This window comes from Schistocerca americana, chromosome X (genome assembly GCF_021461395.2).
Source record: "Schistocerca americana isolate TAMUIC-IGC-003095 chromosome X, iqSchAmer2.1, whole genome shotgun sequence".
In the NCBI taxonomy this organism is placed as follows: Eukaryota; Metazoa; Arthropoda; class Insecta; order Orthoptera; family Acrididae; genus Schistocerca; species Schistocerca americana.
This window is the reverse complement of record NC_060130.1, coordinates 9,457,548-9,479,402: the sequence shown is the minus strand read 5'-3', so window position 1 is coordinate 9,479,402 and position 21,855 is coordinate 9,457,548. Positions and strand designations below refer to the sequence as shown.

The 21,855-nt window shown below is 39.2% G+C and overlaps 1 pseudogene; it reads right to left on the bottom strand.

Moving 5' to 3' along the window:
• Nucleotides 1-211: 211 nt before the first annotated feature.
• Nucleotides 212-21,855, bottom strand: part of LOC124554871 — a 76,108-nt pseudogene continuing 54,464 nt past the window's right edge.

Genomic DNA, 21,855 nt, shown 5'->3' with positions numbered 1-21,855 from the left:
TTTGTTAAATGTCTCACCACATTCCTATTGAAACTATTTACTCTTCTTGTAAATAACACCTATGACAATTTTATACAAATGTCCACTAAGACTTTGCTCGTCAACTTTCATTTAGGTAACAGCGATCTTTTAGATGTATTTAAATCAGTACTGTTAAGAAATACTGACTAGCTTTATTTTCAAGAATCTCAAGTTTAAGTTATACATACTGTTATCCTCCAATAAGAATCATTGGCCGATTCTTCATCTTTGACAGGTTCATCATGCCTGCAATGCAAAACATTATCTTTTGTATTAACAGATGAAATCCAACTTTTTAAATTTAATAAATGCTTATACAAACATAAAGTTTCTTCAAAAAATGTATTTATGACAACTTCCTGTCACAGATAATTTTCACTGAATGTTGCAACCCAGTTATAATGCTGATGAGAAGCAAATGTTGTTCTTTTCCCTCTCTTCCTTCACCATCTCCTGTTTTGTTCACCTTGACATATTTCTACCAAACAGACTACCCCAATGGATCCACTGCTTATATTTAACACACAGTAAATTCAGTGCAAATATTTCCTTAACACAGGATGTGCATTGACGAGCTTGAATTAATCAGAAAAATATAAACAGATACTAACCGTTCCACAGCTCTTACAAAATACTTGCATTAAGTAATCATCAAAGCTACTTTTTGTACAGCAAGAGGACTAAAAGTCAAAATGGTGCTACATGCTACAGGCAGTGCAATACAATTTATTTTACTCATTGCTACAGCAATAAATGTACTTATAAAAATATTCAGACTTAGACTATAATCAAATACAGAGAGAGAAAATATTCTAACTAAAGAGATATAGCAGCCATAGGCAGAAACAAATAAAAAAACTGATACTAATCTTAGCTTTGAGGACCAAAAGTTTCTTCATCTGGAAAACACAAAAAGAGAAATGAGACTGTTCAAGAATTAAGGATGAAAATTCAGGATCTTGAGTCAAGGAAGATGGACATGATGAAATTCAGTTGCGAAAGAGCAGCAGATGATGTAATTTTAAATGCTGAGAAATATGATCTCTTCAAGAGGAGCCACCAAAAGGTCAAATAAGTGAAGAACAAGCTGAAAATACCGGTAAATGGGCTAAAATGGCGGCAAATAGATAAAGGAAACAGAAAGAAAGTGCTGAAGAACAGGCAACCAAACAACAACAACAACAACAACAACAACAATAACAGCACATTGTAGCAATATATAATAGCAGTCCCACAACATCTGGAGGAAGATTTTCCACTAACAGAGCAATAAATTCATGAAGCCATCAAATCTTCCAAAACTTCAAAGCAACAAATGAAGACTCCACTACAGCAAAATTATTGAAATAGTCAGAACACACAAATGATCTACAACTGCTGTTTGAGAACATTTGGAAAGCTGAAGAGATTATGGAAAGCATTAATCCACAGCTATGAAAAAAAGGGGACACTCAAAATGTCAACAATGGCAGAGATGCCTCACTTCTGCCAGTGGTATACAAAATATTATCAAAAATTCTCTGGACAGAGTTGTAGAAACTTTAGACAAATAACTGGGAGAATCTCGAGGAGCTCTAGAAAGGGAAGACCCTGCACAGAGCAGATGTTTATTAGAAAATCGATAATCCTCCACAGACTGCTAAGCACCAAACCTATAATAGTATCATGTATTGGTTTCAAGAAAACTTTTGATTTGGTAGGCAGAGAAATTATAGGTAAAATCATCAAAGAATTTTGTATTAAAGCAAACATAATCCTCAAAACACTAGCAAATAGGATGACTGAAGCTAAATTTATGGGAGAAGTATCTCAACCATTTGAAATAAAAACTGGTGTTAGACAAGGGGACAGTTTATCACCTTTACTGTAACACTGCATTCTAGAAAAAATAGAAAGTATCTGGAATTTGGAGAAAAAAAAATTACAAAATTGAACCAATAATTTTAGGACAAATAACAAATGGAATTAAGGTAAACTGCCTGGCTTCTGCAGATGATTCTGATATACTTTCAAAAAATCTGACAGACAGTTATTGAAAGAAATCTTTTGGAAGAAATAGCAAAGAGAGCTGGTCCCAAAATTTCAGCCGAAAAAACAACATTGATGACAATTTCAAACAATGCATCAACATTCTTAGAAAAACAAAAATGTAAAATAGCATTAGTAAGTAAATTTAAATATATTGGACAAACTGTACAACAAAATGGACTAGAAGAATTAACAGTAGATGCAAGAGTCAGCAAACTGGAGAGAGCAAATCGTTTTACAAAGGATATTTACAACAAGAAATGTACAACTAAAAAAACAAAACTAAAACACTATCCCACAGTGGTATGACCAGGATGTTTATATGGATGAGGATGCCTAATGATGAACTATAAGCTGGACAGAACAGAGGTTCCTCAAAGGAGCATTATTAGAAAATAATGGTTGCAATACAAGCTACAGATGGCTGGAAAATGAGAAGTAATGAGGAGATCTACAAAAATTTTGAGAAAATATCAGAAGTAATGGCTAAAAGAAGATTAATCTTTTTTTAGAGACCTCTACTGAATGAGTAGTACTGGAAGAAGGACTCAATGATAGCATGGATTACAGAAATAAGAAAGAAACAACATCAAACAATCAGAAATAATAGAAAGAAACCTTTTTACAGATAAAATACTGAATTTAAAAGGATCATCACCTCTCCAAGATCAAAATTAATTTCATCCCTCTCAATAAGACCGTGAAAACCGGAAATAAAATTCATAAATATGATATTGCGAAGATCAAAATCAATCAAAACATATTGGAACAATGCCACCAGTAACTGACAGTTGAATCCCATAAATGGGCAGACATTGCCTCCATGATCCAACAAGCAGCTAATACTACAATCCTGACAGCTAAAAAGAGGAATCATACATGGTGGAATGAGGTTTGTGGTGAGGTGGTGGCCCAAACAGCAAGTGCATGGAAAAAGTGGAATTCTACCAGGAGTCCTGATGATTTTGATGTATTCCATGAAGTTCGAAAATATGCAGCCAGAACTCTATGAAGGTCTAAGCAATTGCATGAGAAACAGCAGTTAGAATAGATCGATCAGCGTTTCCAGATAAACAATGTCAGAGACTTCTATCAGACGTTCAAATCGAACTTGAAAGGATACCAAGCCCCTAGTTTTTGTTTTAGAGACGAAAATGGAAAGCTCAGTGTTGTGTACATAGTTCCGCATATTCAGCGCGTACACAAATTTCCCACTAGAGTGCGCCCCGCTAAGCAAAACAGCGCAGGCGCAGCGCTCGTCCATCTCCGCACTATGAGATGGCGCTGCCATAGAGATGGACCAAATTCTGCTTCCGCCGATCCGCGTATTAATATGTAACGCAGCCAATGAGATTGCTGCGAACATAGAACATTTTCTCCTCGCGCATCACACTCGCGCAGTGATACATGAACGTGCGAGGTATTATAACGAGTGTAAAGACCTTCGATCAGTCAGTCTGCATTTGTCTGCACCAGTCTGTATGAGTCTGCATTAGTCTGTACCAGTCTGCATTAGTCTGTACCAGTCCGTCGAGTTCTACAATTGTCTGTACCAGTCCATAGTCAAGATTCAGTCTGCGCCTGATAAGATTACCATATTCCTGTACATAGCCATGAAGATAAATGTATAGACACTTTTGTCAAGTATCTGAGATATATGTGAGAATAAGATTAACGTACCAATCCCAAAGAACTTCAGATTGTCAATTGTAAATAGCATCCAGAACCAAGTTAAGTAATTTTTATATTTGTTATTATTTTAGTAAATGTGTGTGAAAATTAATCAAATTCTGTTTAAAGTTGGTCACCGTCAATCTGCTACTCTAAGCATGCAAGTGGCATTTCTATCATCTGACCGAATGGCAGAAGATAAACACACCATGATAAGACCACGAGACATATTGCTGACACTCGCTTACTTCGTTAGAGCAACAAGTCAAATAATCTGATGGTGTGTGTACTGAAGGTCTTACAGTATGCACACCACACTCGGCCTGACCAACAAAGAAAACTGCAAGATCATGTCTCGTTACTTTGAAAACCTACTTAATTGTGATGAACCGAAAGAAAGATTCCCTGCATGTGCCCCAATCCACAAACTACCCCTCATCTCCATCTAGTAAAGAGGAGACCAAAGAGATCATCAACAACTTTAAGAATAATAAGGCAGCTGGAGAGGATTCAATAGTGGTGGAACTACTGAAGCTGGCAAATAATGAAACTCTAGATATACTAGTCCAACTTTTTGAGGAGATCTGGAGAGCTGGGATGATACCAACTGAATGGCAGTCAGCTTTAATCCATCGTCTACACAAAAAAGGTGATAAATAGAATGTCAATAACTATAGGGGTACCTCATTAGTATCTGTTCCATATAAGATTCTCTCCAAAGTGATACAGAATAGAATAGAAGGTCATTGTAACCAACTGATTGGGGACTATCAAGCTGGTTTCCGAAAGGGCGATTCTTGCGCAGAACAGATCTTTAGCCTGAAGAACATCATCAGGTCCAAAAAACTGGAAGAAATAACTATGTGGTCATGTTTGTTGATTTTCAAAAAGTATATGACTCCATCGACTGACAGGCATTAATGAATATTTTGGAAAAGTTTGGGATGGATAATACCTCAAGAAAGCTGATCAAACAAACTCTTACTAACACAGCGTCAAAAATTAAATTTATGGGTGAGGTATCTAAACCCTTTACAATCAGAACGGACATAAGACGAGGAGATGGACTATCCCTCTCCTTTTCAATTGTGTCTTGGAAAAGGTCACTCCAGAGTGGAGAAAGTTATTAGCCCAAGAAGAAACAAATGAAGAGTGGTTCAGACTTGGTCCTAAGAACAAAGGGGTGTGCATTGACTGCTTAGATTTTGCGGCTGACCTGGCCATTTTTGCTAACAACATAGAGTCAGCAGTCAACAAGATAAATAGGCTGTCAGAAATTGCTGAAAAAAGTTAGACTCCAGATCTCTATTCAAAAGACAAAATATATGACGAACATCTGTAACGGACCTGAATGGATGATAACCAACCTGGGAAAAAATCGGATGAGTTAAGAATTTCAGGTATCTCGGTGAAGTCATCCACCAGGAGAATGGATTAAAAGAAGAAGCAATTGCCAGGATGAGGAAGTTAGACCAAGCATACCAACTGACAAAGAATACTTATAACAAAAAGTCTATGAGTATGTGGGCCAAGTTCCAACATTATAATACAGTTGTAAAACCTGAGGGCTTATAAGCATCCAAAACTTTGACCACGAATAGACAAGGTCAAGCTGAGCGGCTGGAAAAGCGTGAGTGTAGGATATTAAGGAAAATCCTAAGGTAATAGATGGGTCGATGGACAATGGTGAATGAGAGCAAATGAGGAATCGTGCAGCAAGACAGAACCTATCACAGCATCCATTACAAAGAAATGATTGTTATTTTATGGTCATCTCATGAAAATGGACGGTGATTGACTATCAAAAAGAATACAGAGTTTCATCCCATCTAAGAAAACGAGGCCGAGATGGTTCAAAGAATGTGAAAAAGATCTTAAGCAGATTGGTATCTCAGAGAGAAATTCCTGAAAGGAACAAATTTAGAAGATTGGTGACCAACTACCAAGGTTTTAACATGGCATCAACATCCGAAAGACAGTGAGGACCCTTATCTGAAGGGCATAAAAAGGTACTTCTTGGAGGGGCTCAGAAGATACTGGCAGGAAGTCAACGCTGGAGCAAGAACAAGACCTGGACACTACAGTGAAGTCGGTTGTTACCACGCAGTCCATAAAGACTCACCTCGATAAAAAAAATAAATAAATAAAAATAAAAGGCTTTCGATGCAGAAGAAATAGGGGATTGAGAACAACACGAATAGAATAAAGGGGGAAAAACATGAGGAGGAGATGGATGAGTACTGGAAAAACAGGAGACGACAAGGGAAGAAGAAGAAGTGAAGTTATTACATGATGAGAGATGGTGATTGCATTTGATTTGATTCAGTTTTCGTTACATACACCGAAAAAATGAGATGATTCTCAAGGGTGTGGAACATGTCAGAATGTATAACACAAAACATTTTAATATAATGAATACCACCCTGATCATTTGTCACGAGATTGTCAAAATAGGTGAATACAATACAGTAAACTGGAGAAGCTAATATTTACAGAATTAATACGCTGTCAGAATGAAATATTGTTGTTGTTGTTGTTGTTGTTGTTGTGGTCTTCAGTCCTGAGACTGGTTTGATGCAGCTCTCCATGCTACTCTATCCTGTGCAAGCTTTTTCATCTCCCAGTACCTACTGCAACCTACATCCTTCTGAATCTGCTTAGTGTATTCATCTCTTGGTCTCCCTCTATGATTTTTACCCTCCACGCTGCCCTCCAATACTAAATTGGTGATCCCTTGATGCCTCAGAACATGTCCTACCAACCGATCCCTTCTTCTGGTCAAGTTGTGCCACAAACTTCTCTTCTCCCCAATCCTATTCAATACTTCCTCATTAGTTATGTGATCTACCCATCTAATCTTCAGCATTCTTCTGTAGCACCACATTTCGAAAGCTTCTATTCTCTTCTTGTCCAAACTATTTATCGTCCATGTTTCACTTCCATACATGGCTACACTCCATACGAATACTTTCAGAAATGACTTCCTGACTCTTAAACCTATACTGGATGTTAACAAATTTCTCTTCTTCAGAAACGCTTTCCTTGCCATTGCCAGCCTACATTTTATATCCTCTCTACTTCGACCATCATCAGTTATTTTGCTCCCCAAATAGCAAAACTCCTTTACTACTTTAAGTGCCTCATTTCCTAATCTAATTCCCTCAGCATCACCCGACTTAATTAGACTACATTCCATTATCCTTGTTTTGCTTTTGTTGATGTTCATCTTATATCCTCCTTTCAAGACACTGTCCATTCCATTCAACTGCTCTTCCAAGTCCTTTGCTGTCTCTGACAGAATTACAATGTCATCGGCGAACCTCAAAGTTTTTATTTCTTCTCCATGAATTTTAATACCTACCCCGAATTTTTCTTTTGTTTCCTTTACTGCTTGCTCAATATACAGATTGAACAACATCGGGGAGAGGCTACAACCCTGTCTTACTCCCTTCCCAACCACTGCTTCCCTTTCATGTCCCTTGACTCTTATAACTGCCATCTGGTTTCTGTACAAATTGTAAATAGCCTTTCGCTCCCTGTATTTTACCCCTGACACCTTTAGAATTTGAAAGAGAGTATTCCAGTCAACATTGTCAAAAGCTTTCTCTAAGTCTACAAATGCTAGAAACATAGGTTTGCCTTTCCTTAATCTTTCTTCTAAGATAAGGTCAGTATTGCCTCACGTGTTCCAGTGTTTCTACGGAATCCAAACTGATCTTCCCCGAGGTTGGCTTCTACTAGTTTTTCCATTCGTCTGTAAAGAATTCGTGTTAGTATTTTGCAGCTGTGACCTATTAAGCTGATAGTTCGGTAATTTTCACATCTGTCAACACCTGCTTTCTTTGGGATTGGAATTATTATATTCTTCTTGAAGTCTGAGGGTATTTCGCCTGTTTCATACATCTTGCTCACCAGATGGTAGAGTTTTGTCAGGACTGGCTCTCCCACGGCCGTCAGTAGTTCCAATGGAATATTGTCTACTCCGGGGGCCTTGTTTCGACTCAGGTCTTTCAGTGCTCTGTCAAACTCTTCACGCAGTATCACATCTCCCATTTCATCTTCATCTACATCCTCTTCCATTTCCATAATATTGTCCTCAAGTACATCACCCTTGTATAGACCCTCTATATACTCCTTCCACCTTTCTGCTTTCCCTTCTTTGCTTAGAACTGGGTTTCCATCTGAGGTCTTGATATTCATACAAGTCGTTCTCTTATCTCCAAAGGTCTCTTTAATTTTCCTGTAGGCGGTATCTATCTTACCCCTAGTGAGATAGGCCTCTACATCTTTACATTTGTCCTCTAGCCATCCCTGCTTAGCCATTTTGCACTTCCTGTCGATCTCATTTTTGAGACGTTTGTATTCCTTTTTGCCTGTTTCACTTACTGCATTTTTATATTTTCTCCTTTCATCAATTAAATTCAATATTTCTTCTGTTACCCAAGGATTTCTACTAGCTCTCGTCTTTTTACCTACTTGATCCTCTGCTGCCTTCACTACTTCATCCCTCAAAGTTACCCATTCTTCTTCTACTGTATTTATTTCCCCCATTCCTGTCAATTGCTCCCTTATGCTCTCCCTGAATCTCTGTACAACCTCTGGTTCTTTTAGTTTATCCAGGTCCCATCTCCTTAAATTCCCACCTTTTTGCAGTTTCTTCAGTTTTAATCTACAGGCCATAACCAATAGATTGTGGTCAGAGTCCACATCTGCCCCTGGAAATGTCTTTCAATTTAAAACCTGGTTCCTAAATCTCTGTCTTACCATTATATAATCTATGTGATACCTTTTAGTATCGCCAGGGTTCTTCCATGTATACAACCTTCTTTCATGATTCTTAAACCAAGTGTTAGTTATGATTATGTTGTGCTCTGTGCAAAATTCGACCAGGCGGCTTCCTCTTTCATTTCTGTCCCCCAGTCCATATTCACCTACTATGTTTCCTTCTCTCCCTTTTTCTACACTCGAATTCCAGTCACCCATGACTATTAAATTTTCGTCTCCCTTCACAATCTGAATAATTTCTTTTATTTCATCATACATTTCTTCAGTTTCTTCGTCATCTGCAGAGCTAGTTGGCATATAAACTTGTACTACTGTAGTAGGCGTGGGCTTCGTATCTATCTTGGCCACAATAATGCGTTCACTATGCTGTTTGTAGTAGCTTACCCGCATTCCTATTATCCTATTCATTATTAAACCTACTCCTGCATTACCCCTATTTGATTTTGTGTTTAGAACCCTGTAGTCACCTGACCAGAAGTCTTGTTCCTCCTGCCACCGAACTTCACTAATTCCCACTATATCTAACTTCAACCTATCCATTTCCCTTTTTAAATTTTCTAACCTACCTGCCCGATTAAGGGATCTGACATTCCACGCTCCGATCCGTAGAACACCAGTTTTCTTTCTCCTGATAACGACATCCTCTTGCGTAGTCCCCGCTCGGAGATCTGAATGGGGTACTATTTTACCTCCGGAATATTTTACCCAAGAGGACGCCATCATCATGTAATCATACAGTAAAGCTGCATGCCCTCGGGAAAAATTACGGCTGTAGTTTCCCCTTGCTTTCAGCCGTTCGCAGTACCAGCACAGCAAGGCCATTTTGGTTATTGTTACAAGGCCAGATCAGTCAATCATCCAGACTGTTGCCCTTGCAACTACTGAAAAGGCTGCTGCCCCTCTTCAGGAACCACACGTTTGTCTGGCCTCTCAACAGATACCCCTCCATTGTGGTTGCACCTACGGTACGGCTATCTGTATCGCTGAGGCACGCAAGCCTCCCCACCAACGGCAAGGTCCATGGTTCATGGGGGGGGGGGGGGGGGGGGGGGGGGGAACATTGTTATGCACTATTAATAAATTTATGTTATGCACTATTAATAAATTTAGCATACACAAAATACCTAATATTGACTGTTGCAACCAAGTACTGTCAAAACTTAAATCTAACATATTTTTACTTAAGCTGGCCTAACAGTCTCTGTTAGGAAATTCATCTGTAGAGTAGAAGGCATTGCCTATCAAAAACTCATTCAAACTCTGTTTAAACTGTGCTTTACCTGAAACCAAGTTTTTAATGGTTGCTGGTAATTTATTGAAAATGTGTGTTCCTGAATATTGGGCCCCCTTTTGGACCAACATAAGTGATTTTAGGTCTTTATGTAGATTGTTCTTATTCCTAGTATTGATAATATGTATTGAGCTATTTGTTGGAAATATAGATATATAACTTGCATCAAATTTCATTGAGGAGTAAGTATACTGAGAAGCAATGGTTGGAATTCAAAGTTCCTCGAATAGGTTCTACACGATGTTCTTCAAAGACTGGTCCCAGATACTCCATTGCACCATTCACCGAACCTGATAACCCCGAGCCGTCAGTAACAAAAATTAAGTCTTGCTTAAGAGATTTACAGCACTACATGCACTTGTTACCAAAGTCTCATTTACTTTTAGAGCTATCTGTTCCACTTCCTTTTTGGCCCCACTTCTCTCTGTCTTCACTATATCCCATACAGTTCTTATTTTGTTGCCAGATACAATCATCTTTTTCTCTTAATAAAGCTACTTCGATTTCTGGATTACTTGATTCAATATTTTGCAGTATTCTTTGCAATGCATTACAATTCTAATATCAGAAATGTTCCTAGATAGTAGATACAGTCTCCTTTTTGCCCCACATGATATCTTTATTCCTTGTGTAATCCATGGTTTATCTTTTGACTTCTGTGTGATCTGAGTTACCTTTAGGGGAAAACAATTTTCAAAAGAGGAGGTAACTTTATTAATAAATGCTTTGTATTTTCCATTTGAGTCAGGTAAACATCTCTCCAGTTCATGTCTTTGAGCAATTTCCTGAATTCCTCAATTTCTGGCTTATTTATTATCCTCCTGTACTCAGATTTAATATTTTTTTATCCTGACAAGTTTCAACATTTAACACAAGATGCTGCACGTCGTGATCAGATAGTCCATTTACTATTGGTTTTGTGATATGACGTCTTTCCCCTAGATTTGTTCATAAAGATATTATCAATAGCAGTCTCAGAGCATTTACATATCCTAGCTGCAAAGTTCACAGTAGGAACTAAATTGAATGATAGTGTTAAAAACACCAGCAACCACTATTTCCTCTTCTTTTTTTTTACACAAGCTATTCCTTTCGCTTTGTGAAATGAAGCACTGCCTAGTTCCAAAACACAGGACTACTATGACAAGGTGAAATGTTCTCAGAGTGCTACATGTATGATAGTAAATGTAATCCACACTATAGTTGTTTTCTGAGTAGTTATGCTGTGTGTGTTTCATTCAATCAGATGAAATGGAATAAAATCATCAATTTATTTATTTTGGCTCTTTATCACCAAGATACATTCAATGTTGGTTGAGGTTTATCTTTTGAATTCACTCCAGTGTAGATTGTCAAAATTTTATCAGTTGTCAAAGTACTTGTAACACAGTTTCCGAATTTACTGCCATCCAGGAAAGTCTCCCACTCAAATTATTCTCAGAGACTGAGAGCTGGCTGAAACCCAGAGTAGAAAGCTCTCACATATTTAGTGATTAATGGAATATATATCGGAAAGGCAGGTTAGACACTGTAGGAGAGGGAGTGTCCATTGTCTCTATTGAGGTCAAAGCTGATTGTGACAGTGAAGTTACCTGGTTGCCTATAACAAGTCTATGTGAAATCACGTTAATTAATGGATGTTTTAATCATCCACCCGGTTCTGCTATGACAGTTTTGGAGCCATTCAAAGAAAGTCTACAGACAGTAGCACGTAAATACCTAGATCATGCAATGCTAGTTGGAGGTTAATTTAGCCTACTGAGTATAGATGGTAGCCTATGGCTTTATTTCAGGGGGTGCAGTCAATCTTGTGAAGCACTTTTGAATGTGGTTTTCGAAAATTGTCTTGAGCACCTAGTTTGGCATGCCACATGCAATGGAAATATCTTAGACCTTGTAGTTACAAACAGCCCAGATATCATCAATGACTTCAGCATAGAGATGGGGATTAATAATCATGATAACATCATAACAACTAAGATTACAAAAATTAATAAATCAGTCAAGAAGGCTAGGAAAATGTTCATGCCAGAAAGAGCAGATAAGCAGATGTTAGCATCTCACTTAGACAGAACTGACATCACTTAGTTCCATTAAGATGGACATAGAGAGATTATGGTCAAAGCTTAAATAGATCGTGAATTGCACTCTCAACAAGTCTGTACCGAGTAAACGAATTATGGATGCAAAAGAGCCACTGTGGTTTAACAATGAAATTCAGAAAATACTGAGGAAGGAAAAGCTACTGCACTCTTAGTTCAAAAGAGAATGCCAAATGCCAACAAGGAAAGGTTACTACCACTGTCATACCTCAGCAAAAGATCTGGCTGAGAAGCAGGGGAAATTATTGTCCTATGTAAAATCACTAAGTGAGTCAAAGTTTTCCATCAAGTCACTTGACCAGTCTGGTGTGGCAGTAGGAGATAAATGTTTTAAATTTTGCATTCAAGAAATCATTCATGCAAGAGAATCATATAAACATACCGTCATTTGACAATAGCACAAAGACACCTAACAACAATCACCACAAGAGGCCAGCGCTAGCACAAGTTGTTCACATGATATTCGTTGGACTGTTGCCTGTAAACACATGCCATGTCAGTGCTCTTGGAAGAGAGCTGTGGCAGTGACACGGCTCTGTTGTTGTTCCTGTGTAGTGATCTGCAATGACGGGACGGTACAGGGGGGGGGTCGAGATTCAAGCAGTAATTAAGAACTTCGTAAAGAAAGGTATGAAAGCGAAGGACATTCATGCCGATTTCCAGAATACACCAGGGGACTCTGCTCCTTTGTCTTCAACTGTTGCCAAGTGGATAAATGAATTTAAATTTGGTCAGGAGAGCTTAGATGATGATCATCCATGAATAGGTCAGCCAAGATGTGTCACTACTCTAGAAATCATTGCAAAAGTGCGCATAATGATCAAGGAGGATCACCAATTTAGAGGGCATGAAATTGCTCACGCTTGCCAGATGTATCTGAAAGGTATTCACAAGATGGGTGCCGCGACTCTTGACGCTGGGTCAAAAACGCATGAGAATGGACATATCACAACAATGTTTGGCCTGTTTTAGGAGAAACAAACAAGATCTTTTGTGCTGGTTTGTGACCACGAAGAAACTTTGTTTTACTACTATACCCCAGAGACAAAGCAACAATCAAAGCAGTGGAAACATGCTGAATCTCCGCCGCCAAACTCCTTCAGCGGGGAAGGACTTGGCGTCAGTGTTCTGGGATGCGCCACCAAATTCCTTCAGCGGGGAAGATCATGGCATCAGTGTTCTGGGATGAGAAGGGGATTCTGTTTGTACATTGTCTCCCCACTGGGCAAACAATTACTGGAGAATACTATGCTAACCTTCTGGACAAATTATAACAAAAGGTATGCAAAAAAGGCCAGGTTTAATAAGGAAGAAAGTCATCTAGCATCAAGCCAATGCACGCTCACACGCGTGTGCCATCGCCATGGTAAAATTACACAAACTAAGGTATGAATTGTTGCCACACGTGCCTCTTCCCTAAACTGAAAATTTTTCTTTGTGGATGAAGATTCACTTAAATGAAGAATTGGTAGCCTGAGTTGACAACTATTTTGTAGGCCTGGAGGAAAATCATTGTCGAGATGGGATCAAGGTATTGGAACACTGTTGGACCAAATGAATTAATCTACAAGCAGGGTACATTGAAAAACAAAAAAGTTTCAGTGACATAAGTACTTTTTTTCTATTCTGTTTCAAGAACTTTTCAAACCACCCTCGTAAGCATCCCTGACACCTGAAATAATTAAAAACAAATAAGTCGCCAGTTGCAGATGGAATCTCAATTTGGTTTTACAAAGAGTGCTATATGGCACTGGACCCTTACTTAGCTTGTATTTATTGTGAATCTCTCACCCAGCAGAAAGACCTAAGCAACTGGGGAAAAAAATACAGAGGCGTCTCCTGTAAATACGAAGGGCGAAAGAACAGACCTACGAAATTACAGACCAATCCGTAACATCAGTTTCCTGCAGAATTCTTGTACATATTCTGGGTTTGAATCTAATCAGTTTCATAGTGACCAATAAGTTTATGTCCACAAATCAGTACAAAGCATCACTCATGGGCAACTCAGCATGCTCTTTTGTCATACGACGTCTGTTCAAAAAATTCCAGAACTTTGTCCACAAAATTTTCTATGCTTATCTTTTAGTTACTATGGATTGTCTCCTTCGAAATACTCTCCTCCACAATTGATACACTGCTCCCAATATCATTTCCACTTCCAGGAGCAGTCTTGACACACCTCTTGCTGGGTCGCATAAAGTGCTGTCTGCGAATTTTCTTTTATCTCATCTACCATTGCAAAACTTCATCCTTTTCAACTTTGGAAATAAAAAGAAGTCTGCAGGGGTCATACTATTCTCACATGGAACATCTCATTCTCTTTTGTGAGATCCAAAAAGTTTTTTTGGTTTTGACTCATGAGCCGTGGAATGAACTTGGCGGCAACACAATGCATTCCAAGATGCTGTGTCATTTCATAACATGATCCAATTGAAATGTTACATTCTTCTACAATCTCTCGGACAGTGAATCTTCGACTGGCACACACAATTTCGTTGACGTTCCTGACACAAGCGTCATCAGGGGACATCTAAGAGCGTCCTGAACAAGGATCATTTTTGACTTTTGTAAAGCCATTTTTAAAACGTGTGAATAATACGTAACACCGAGTATGGCTTAAGCACTCATCGCTATAGGCTCCCTGCATCATTTGGTGTGTCTCTGTAAAGGTTTTCTTGAGTTTCACGCAAAATTTAATGCAGATGCATTGCTCCTCTAACTTTGCCATCAAAAATTCACAAACCCAGATTCCATATTTCTTGATTTCCGAGAAGCATTTGACATAGTGCCTCACTGCAGACTTTTAACAAAGGTACAAGCACATGGAATAGGTTCCCAGACATGTGAGTGGCTCAAAGACTTCTGAAGTAATAGAACCCACTACATTATCCCGACGGTGAGTGTCCATCAGTGACTAGGGTATCATTAGGATCGTTCCAGGGATGTGTGCTAGGAGCGCTATTACTCATATTTTCTATGTGCATAACTGATCTGATGGACAAAGTGGACAGTAATCTATGGTTGTTTGCTGATGATGATGTGGTGTATGGAAGGTGTCATTGTTGAGTGATTTAGGAGGATAAAAGATGACTTGGACAAAGTTCCCAGTTGGTGCAATAAATGACAGCTAACCCTAAATGTAGAAAAGTATAAGTTACTGCAAATGAGTTGGAAAAACAAATCCATAATGCCAGAATCCTGCATTAGTAGTGTCATGAATGAAGAAGTCATATTGTTTCAATATCTGGACATAACTTTGCAATGTGATATGAAATGGAACAAACTTGTGAGGGTCATGGTAGGGAAGGTGAATAATCATCTTTCGTTTGTTGGGTGGATTTTACTAGTGTGGCTCAGCTGTGATGGACATCACATATAGGGTGCTAGTGTGATCTCTTCTTGAGTACAGTTTGAGTGTCTGGGATCCGCAAGGGGTCAAATTAAAGCAGACATTGAGGTATTTCAGAGGCAGGATACTAGATTTGTTAACAGTAGGTTGAAACAACAACATACAAGTATTATGGAGATGTTTCTGGAACTCAAATGGGAATCCCTGGAGGGATTTTGAGGAACACTGTGCTGACTGCAGAACAATTCTGCTTTCACCAACATACATTACGCATAGGGACCACGAAGATAAGAGATGACAAATTAGGACTCATAGAGAGGCATATAGACATTCACTTTTTCCCCACTCGATTGGCAGATGGAACGGGAAAGGAACTGACTACAGTTGAAATAAAATTACTTGATAGTTGGCACTTCAAACGCCAATAAGAGTTGTCAGCGTCACACTTGAACTGTCTGGTGTTGCCAAACTCCACCAAAATTGGCCAGTCACTTCCAATTCCTGGTACAGCATTCTTTCTTGATGTATTTGTATCCCGAATTATGAGCCCGACACTTTTATTATGTATTTCATGACACATGATAACTACACCAAAAACAACACACATTAACAATGCTAATGAAAGACACATATTTCATTCATAGCACTAACCAAACACTACTGAATAAATCAGCACAAGGTGTAATTCAGTATCATACTTATAGTTATCATATTCACAGAGATCATCTTACATTAGATAAGTTTTTCACTACACTGCGTGAAACTGAAATTTTTAAGGTTGCAATTCATAGTTGGAACTGGGTCACTACATTCACATATATAAATACTTCATGCAGTGCTGTGGCATAGCACAATGGTTGGCAGATTAATCTAATGTGTAGCATGTCGTAGGTTTGAATCTCATCAATGTAGCAAAATTTTTAATTCTAAATCTAACCAAATGAGTGTGATTATTATTTTCATTCAATTAATTGGTTTAAATGTATTTTTTTATTTTTAATACTTCGCTGCATCATTTTTCATCATTGTTTTGACTGTTCTATTTGGTCTTATTTTTCATCTTGTCATTATTTCTTCATTTGGAATCTGTCTCAGCCATCTATAATCCACGACTAAGGGCCCACACGGACTGTTCACTGGTTTCAAACATGGCAGCATGTGCAGCTAGTTTAAGGATAGTTACAGGTAACAAATGACACGGAGAAATTTCAATTTGCTTTCAGCCCTGAAATTGAGTTTTTGTTGTCTTGAGTTTACCCTTAAGGGTTAGCTTTAATCGCCATGAACAAAGCGATAATGATATTAGTACTGCTGCAGACTGTTGACCACAATTTTCTCAGCTGGGTTAGGACACAAGTTTACAGTCAGGGATACAAAACGCGTTGTCTGCCCCAGTTCAGTCACTGGTCACTTTAAATCAATAGTCAACAGAGTATCCAACATTTCTGACATACCTTGCACCAGCCACTAGAAAAATTGCTCTGTGTTAAACATTTAACATAATTTGTGAAGTGAGCCGCTTGTTTGTTGTCACCTGTAACCAAACGGTAGCTGGTAGCCAATATGGCAACATTGTTGCAGCAAGTGATTGATGTCAACTATCAAGTAATTTTATTCAGACTATTGTAGTGAGACAGGGTACCTTCAGCCATGCACCATATGGTGGCTAGTGGAGTATGTATGTAGATGTGGAATCAGTCTTTCCTTCTCATCCCATCTGGAAAGTCTCCCCTGATCTGCAGTTCTGGGTAACTTTCTCAAAATCTAACCTTTTTCCTAGACCTATCCTTCACCCCTCTTCCTTCCACTTCAACCCTTCTGCCTGAAGAATGAGCTACTGGCTCTGAAAGCTCGCCTAATTATAATCTTCTTTTATGTGTGTGTTCTGCCGCCACTTAGCGAGTAGATTGTTTATCTATCCAATTCAATTATCATGTAATCAAAAGCTGCATTTAACACGCCAAGTCTCTTTTACCAATCATTTTTAATATGTCCTACAGAATGTGCTGTCTACCCTGTCCTTTTTTGAGATTACTGTTTTGCTGTACTTTTCTACAGGCATCATCTTACTTATTAGGAGTCAGTTCATTCATGTTGTTGTTGTTGTGGTCTTCAGTCCTGAGACTGGTTTGATGCAGCTCTCCATGCTACTCTATCCTGTGCGAGCTTCTTCATCTCCCAGTACCTCCTGCAACCTACATCCTTCTGAATCTGCTTAGTGTATTCATCTCTTGGTCTCCCTCTACGATTTTTACCCTCCACGCTGCCTTCCAATGCTAAATTTGTGATGCCTTGATGCCTCAAAACATGTCCTACCAACCGATCTCTTCTTCTAGTCTAGTTGTAGAGCTGCATGTCCTCGGGAAAAATTATGGCTGTAGTTTCCCCTTGCTTTCAGCCGTTCGCAGTACCAGCACAGCAAGGCCATTTTGGTTAATGTTACAAAGCCAGATCAGTCAATCATCCAGACTGTTGCCCCTGCAACTACTGAAAAGGCTGCTGCCCCTCTTCAGGAACCACATGTTTGTCTGGCCTCTCAACGGATACCCCTCCATTGTGGTTGCACCTACGGTACGGCCATCTGTATCGCTGAGGCACGCAAGCCTCCCCACCAACGGTAAGGTCCATGGTTCATGAGGGGAGTTCCTTCATAGTCAACAGTTAAGGAATGGGTGGCTGAATTCATATGTGGCATATGTCTGTAAGATGACTCATGAACAATTTCCTAGAATTACAATCAAATATGAAAATGCTGAGAAAGAACACAGTGTGATATTGCAAGATCAGTAATTAAAAAGATGTGCAAAACAGTTGATGCCGTGGCTGTACCAGAAAGTGAGTGGCATATCTGTTGAAGCCTCACTACAACCTAATGTGAAAAACAATTTGGGACAATCTGACACACAACTGATTCTATGCACCAATCTGTTCCCGTGGATGAGAGATGACCGAAATGAAACAGCAGTTGCACAAAAATAGCCAAGGTGACTTCATCGGAGAGAAAGAGTGGTCATTGTTTTCTAGGATGCAAAAGGGATTTGTATTTTAGATTAGCTTGCAAGACTGAAACAATACCTCACAAATACTATGCAAGTATTCTGACTCAACTGGATGAAAAAATATGGAGCCAAGACCCAGGGGGAAAAAAAAAAGTTTATCGTCAGTGAAATGCATATGGTCACAAAGGCACTTTCACAATAGGAAAACTGGGAGTTTCAAGTGTGAAGTCTTCAAATATCTATTCCATTCTCCAATTTTTTCACATTCTGACTTTAGCTTCTTCTTCTTTTCTTTTTGTATGAATGATTCACTTAAGACTATATGTGTCACAGCTCAAAACCATTTTGTGAGTCAACAACTGGATATGTTTTCACTGCTCTGTCTCTTGTAACTCCGTTGGACATGGAGGTAGCAAATGAGGATATAGGATGTCCATGACATACTGCTGTGCTGTCAGAGTGACCTGAAGTCATATCCGATGCTGCCCCACACGCCCTCTCCCTATGTCGTTGTCATACTGACTGACAACTGCAATCGCGGGTCTTGCAGAATGTGACTCACTGCTGATCACATGACAGGTGCAGGTATGAAAGGGTTACAATGTGCTCGGTGTACATTACAGCGATTCTCCCATGGGCTCGTCAGACACGGTCAACTGGAAGCTTGCTGACAAGCACGCTGCCCTTACGTTCCCAAGCAGTCCAACATGGGGCCACTACCACATCTGAATGTCTCACAAATCTGCATATTGCATAATTCAATCAGCCTGGCAAATGGAGACACACAATTAGGCCCCTTCAAATTTTGTTACGTGCTGATAATGCTGACTCACAGAAGTACAGGGCATCTGTGTCCTTCACAGGGATCACTCAACATCTTACACTCTTCACATCTCTTATAGCTCCTACCATTCATAGTAACAATCCGAGACACAAACAAAGCTAATGCAATCTGGTGGCCTTTGTATCCATTTCAGAGAGTTGCGACTCTCATAATTTACCACTGGTATGCACACTCGTGAAACTACGTTGCTTCAGGGAGCTTCCCTTTTTTTTCTTCAAGCAGTTTAGTTCTTTGAATCCATTTTTCTTTTAGCTCAGAATAATTATTTTATTGTGTAGCAAACTTACAGACTAGCATTCTGCTCTAAGCTGTCGGAGTTGGCGGTCATGTGTGTGTGAGGTGTGCTTGCTTGTGTGAATGAATGGTGTGTATTTCTATTTCTTTTTCTGATGAAGGTTGTGGCCAAAAGCTTATGTGTAAGTGTCTTAACTGTGCCTGTCTGCATTTTAACGTGCCATCTTTATGGTAATTAGCACTCTATCTTTTCCTACACTGCTGATATTCCAACCTGGAGTTTCCATTGTTTGAACTTACGGTCTACTGTTTTATTTTGCAGTGCACTTCTACAAGTGTAATACACAAATGTTGCCTTAGGAAAGAGTCACAATAACATCCATGTCTACCGTTTGCTATTTTTTACTAAATAGCATGTCACACTCGAAATTTAACTTAGCCAATGAAATAAGTTTGAAGATTTATTGTGTGTAAAAGACACTATGGCCCACTGTGTGGGAAATGTGGGAAGTTCTGTGCAGAGACGGAGTTATCCACAGACGTGGTAAGTCTGGGGAGCTATACGGGTGTTAAAACATCGCCACCTGCTGGGATGAGGGGCCACTTACTCTGTGGTGGCGCTGTGCCAGCAACGAGCTCGACCCATTGATTAGCACCACACATGACAATGACCAACCAGCTGCTTCTCTGTGCAGAGATATAAAATTTATCGATTTTGGACGTCGGGTGACAATCTGTCACATGGAGAACAATGTTTACTCTGGCAATTTTAACACTAATCTAGTGTTCTGCAACATATTAATGTGAAATGTTGTCTATGATGTTGAAGCGTGTAAGTTAAACTGATATCTGAGAATTTGTTGTTTTTGTGGCACTATCTGGAAAATGACCTCTCTTGCAGCTCCAAGCATAAATGTCAAGTGAAGAAGAATAATTAGCACAGCACACTGGAACCGAGTAGGGATCCGGTTTACTGCTCGGCCACTCAATTAGCATATTGTGAGTACACCAGAATAGACGCTGTACACACTTGCATATACTACATACACAAGTACAAGCATCGATCAAGCTACTGTGAAACTGCACTCTGTGTGACTCATCACTACATCAGAATACTGTAAATGTAGTGATTCCAATTTCTTAAGGTCTCTTCCTGTTTGTTTTCATCAGTTGGATCTTATTTTTCAAGTATGTGGGAATCCAATGAGCTGCCTGTTTGGACACATTCTTTCTGTATGTCCCACAAGTTGGATTCTTTGGAGACACATTGTAACAAGAGTTTTTAGGAATTTGATGGAGATTTCATGCTGGGTTCTGTGTGATGTGTTCCATCTTTTATTCTTGGGCCTAAGATTTTTACTACAATTTTACATTCTTCTAATTCAGTTTGCTGTTTTCATGTCTTGTGTTGGACAAAGAGTCTCTCTCATGCATAAAGAAATTCTAATTTGATCACTGTTGTACAATGTTAGATTTTAAAGTTCCAGGAAAAATACTTTTAGTTAACTGAGAGACAGTTTGTATTTTCTGAAGTCTGGATTCTATGGCCTTCTTTTCATTATGATGTTCAGTGGTCTTGTTCACCTAATTATTTAAACTCTTTAACACCAAATACTATGTTGTTGCCTATATAAGTTCAACTAGTGCCATTTTGGTATCAGCCAAGAATTTTTTCTCCAGGTGAAATTAGTAGTCCAATTTTCCTAGCTTGCTCCCTTAATATTTCAAATTGCTTTAGCACATCAGTAATGTTTTTGTCAATTAGTATTATGTCATCGGTATAGGTTACACAATATAATTCTATCTTTAAGTTTACGTTCTAGTCAGTGTAATAGTGCACCTGCTCTTCTCCATTACCTTACCATTTTCTTAGGGGCATAGTTGAATAGCAATGTGATATGCCATCCCATTTTCATATTCTTATGTCTGTCTTAAATTACACTGCTTGAAAAAAAGTGAGACACTCAGAAGGTGGGGAGAAAACAAATTGAAACATAGCGAATTTAGAGGATATGTGATGTTATTTCAGTGATAACAAAACAGAGTCAAATTTACACAGAACTTATCAGTTTGACCCCACTTATCAATACAGCAATGCACCCTGTCTGGCCTGGACAGTGCGGGAGGATGTCGTAAAGCTGCTGCATACCCTCCTGAGAAAGGTGATCCACAACTGTTGTAACTGGACATTGCAATCATGGATACAGGCAGTGGGACGGAGTTGACGTCCATGTTGGTCCCATAATGTTCTATCGGGGACAGATATGGGGATTTTGCTGGCCACAGGAGTATATCAACATCACACAGACAATTTAAAGAGACACATACTACATGTGGACAAGCACTGGCCTGTTGAAAAATAGCACCACAATACTATTACACACTGCTGTACCATCAGAGTTCCCTCGGCCATTACAAGCCGTGACTTGAAGTCATACCCAATGGCTCCCCACACCATGGGACTCCTTTGTGACCCCCCCCCCCCCCAAAAATGTGGAAGAATGGGACCTCTCCCAATCTCCCCGGGT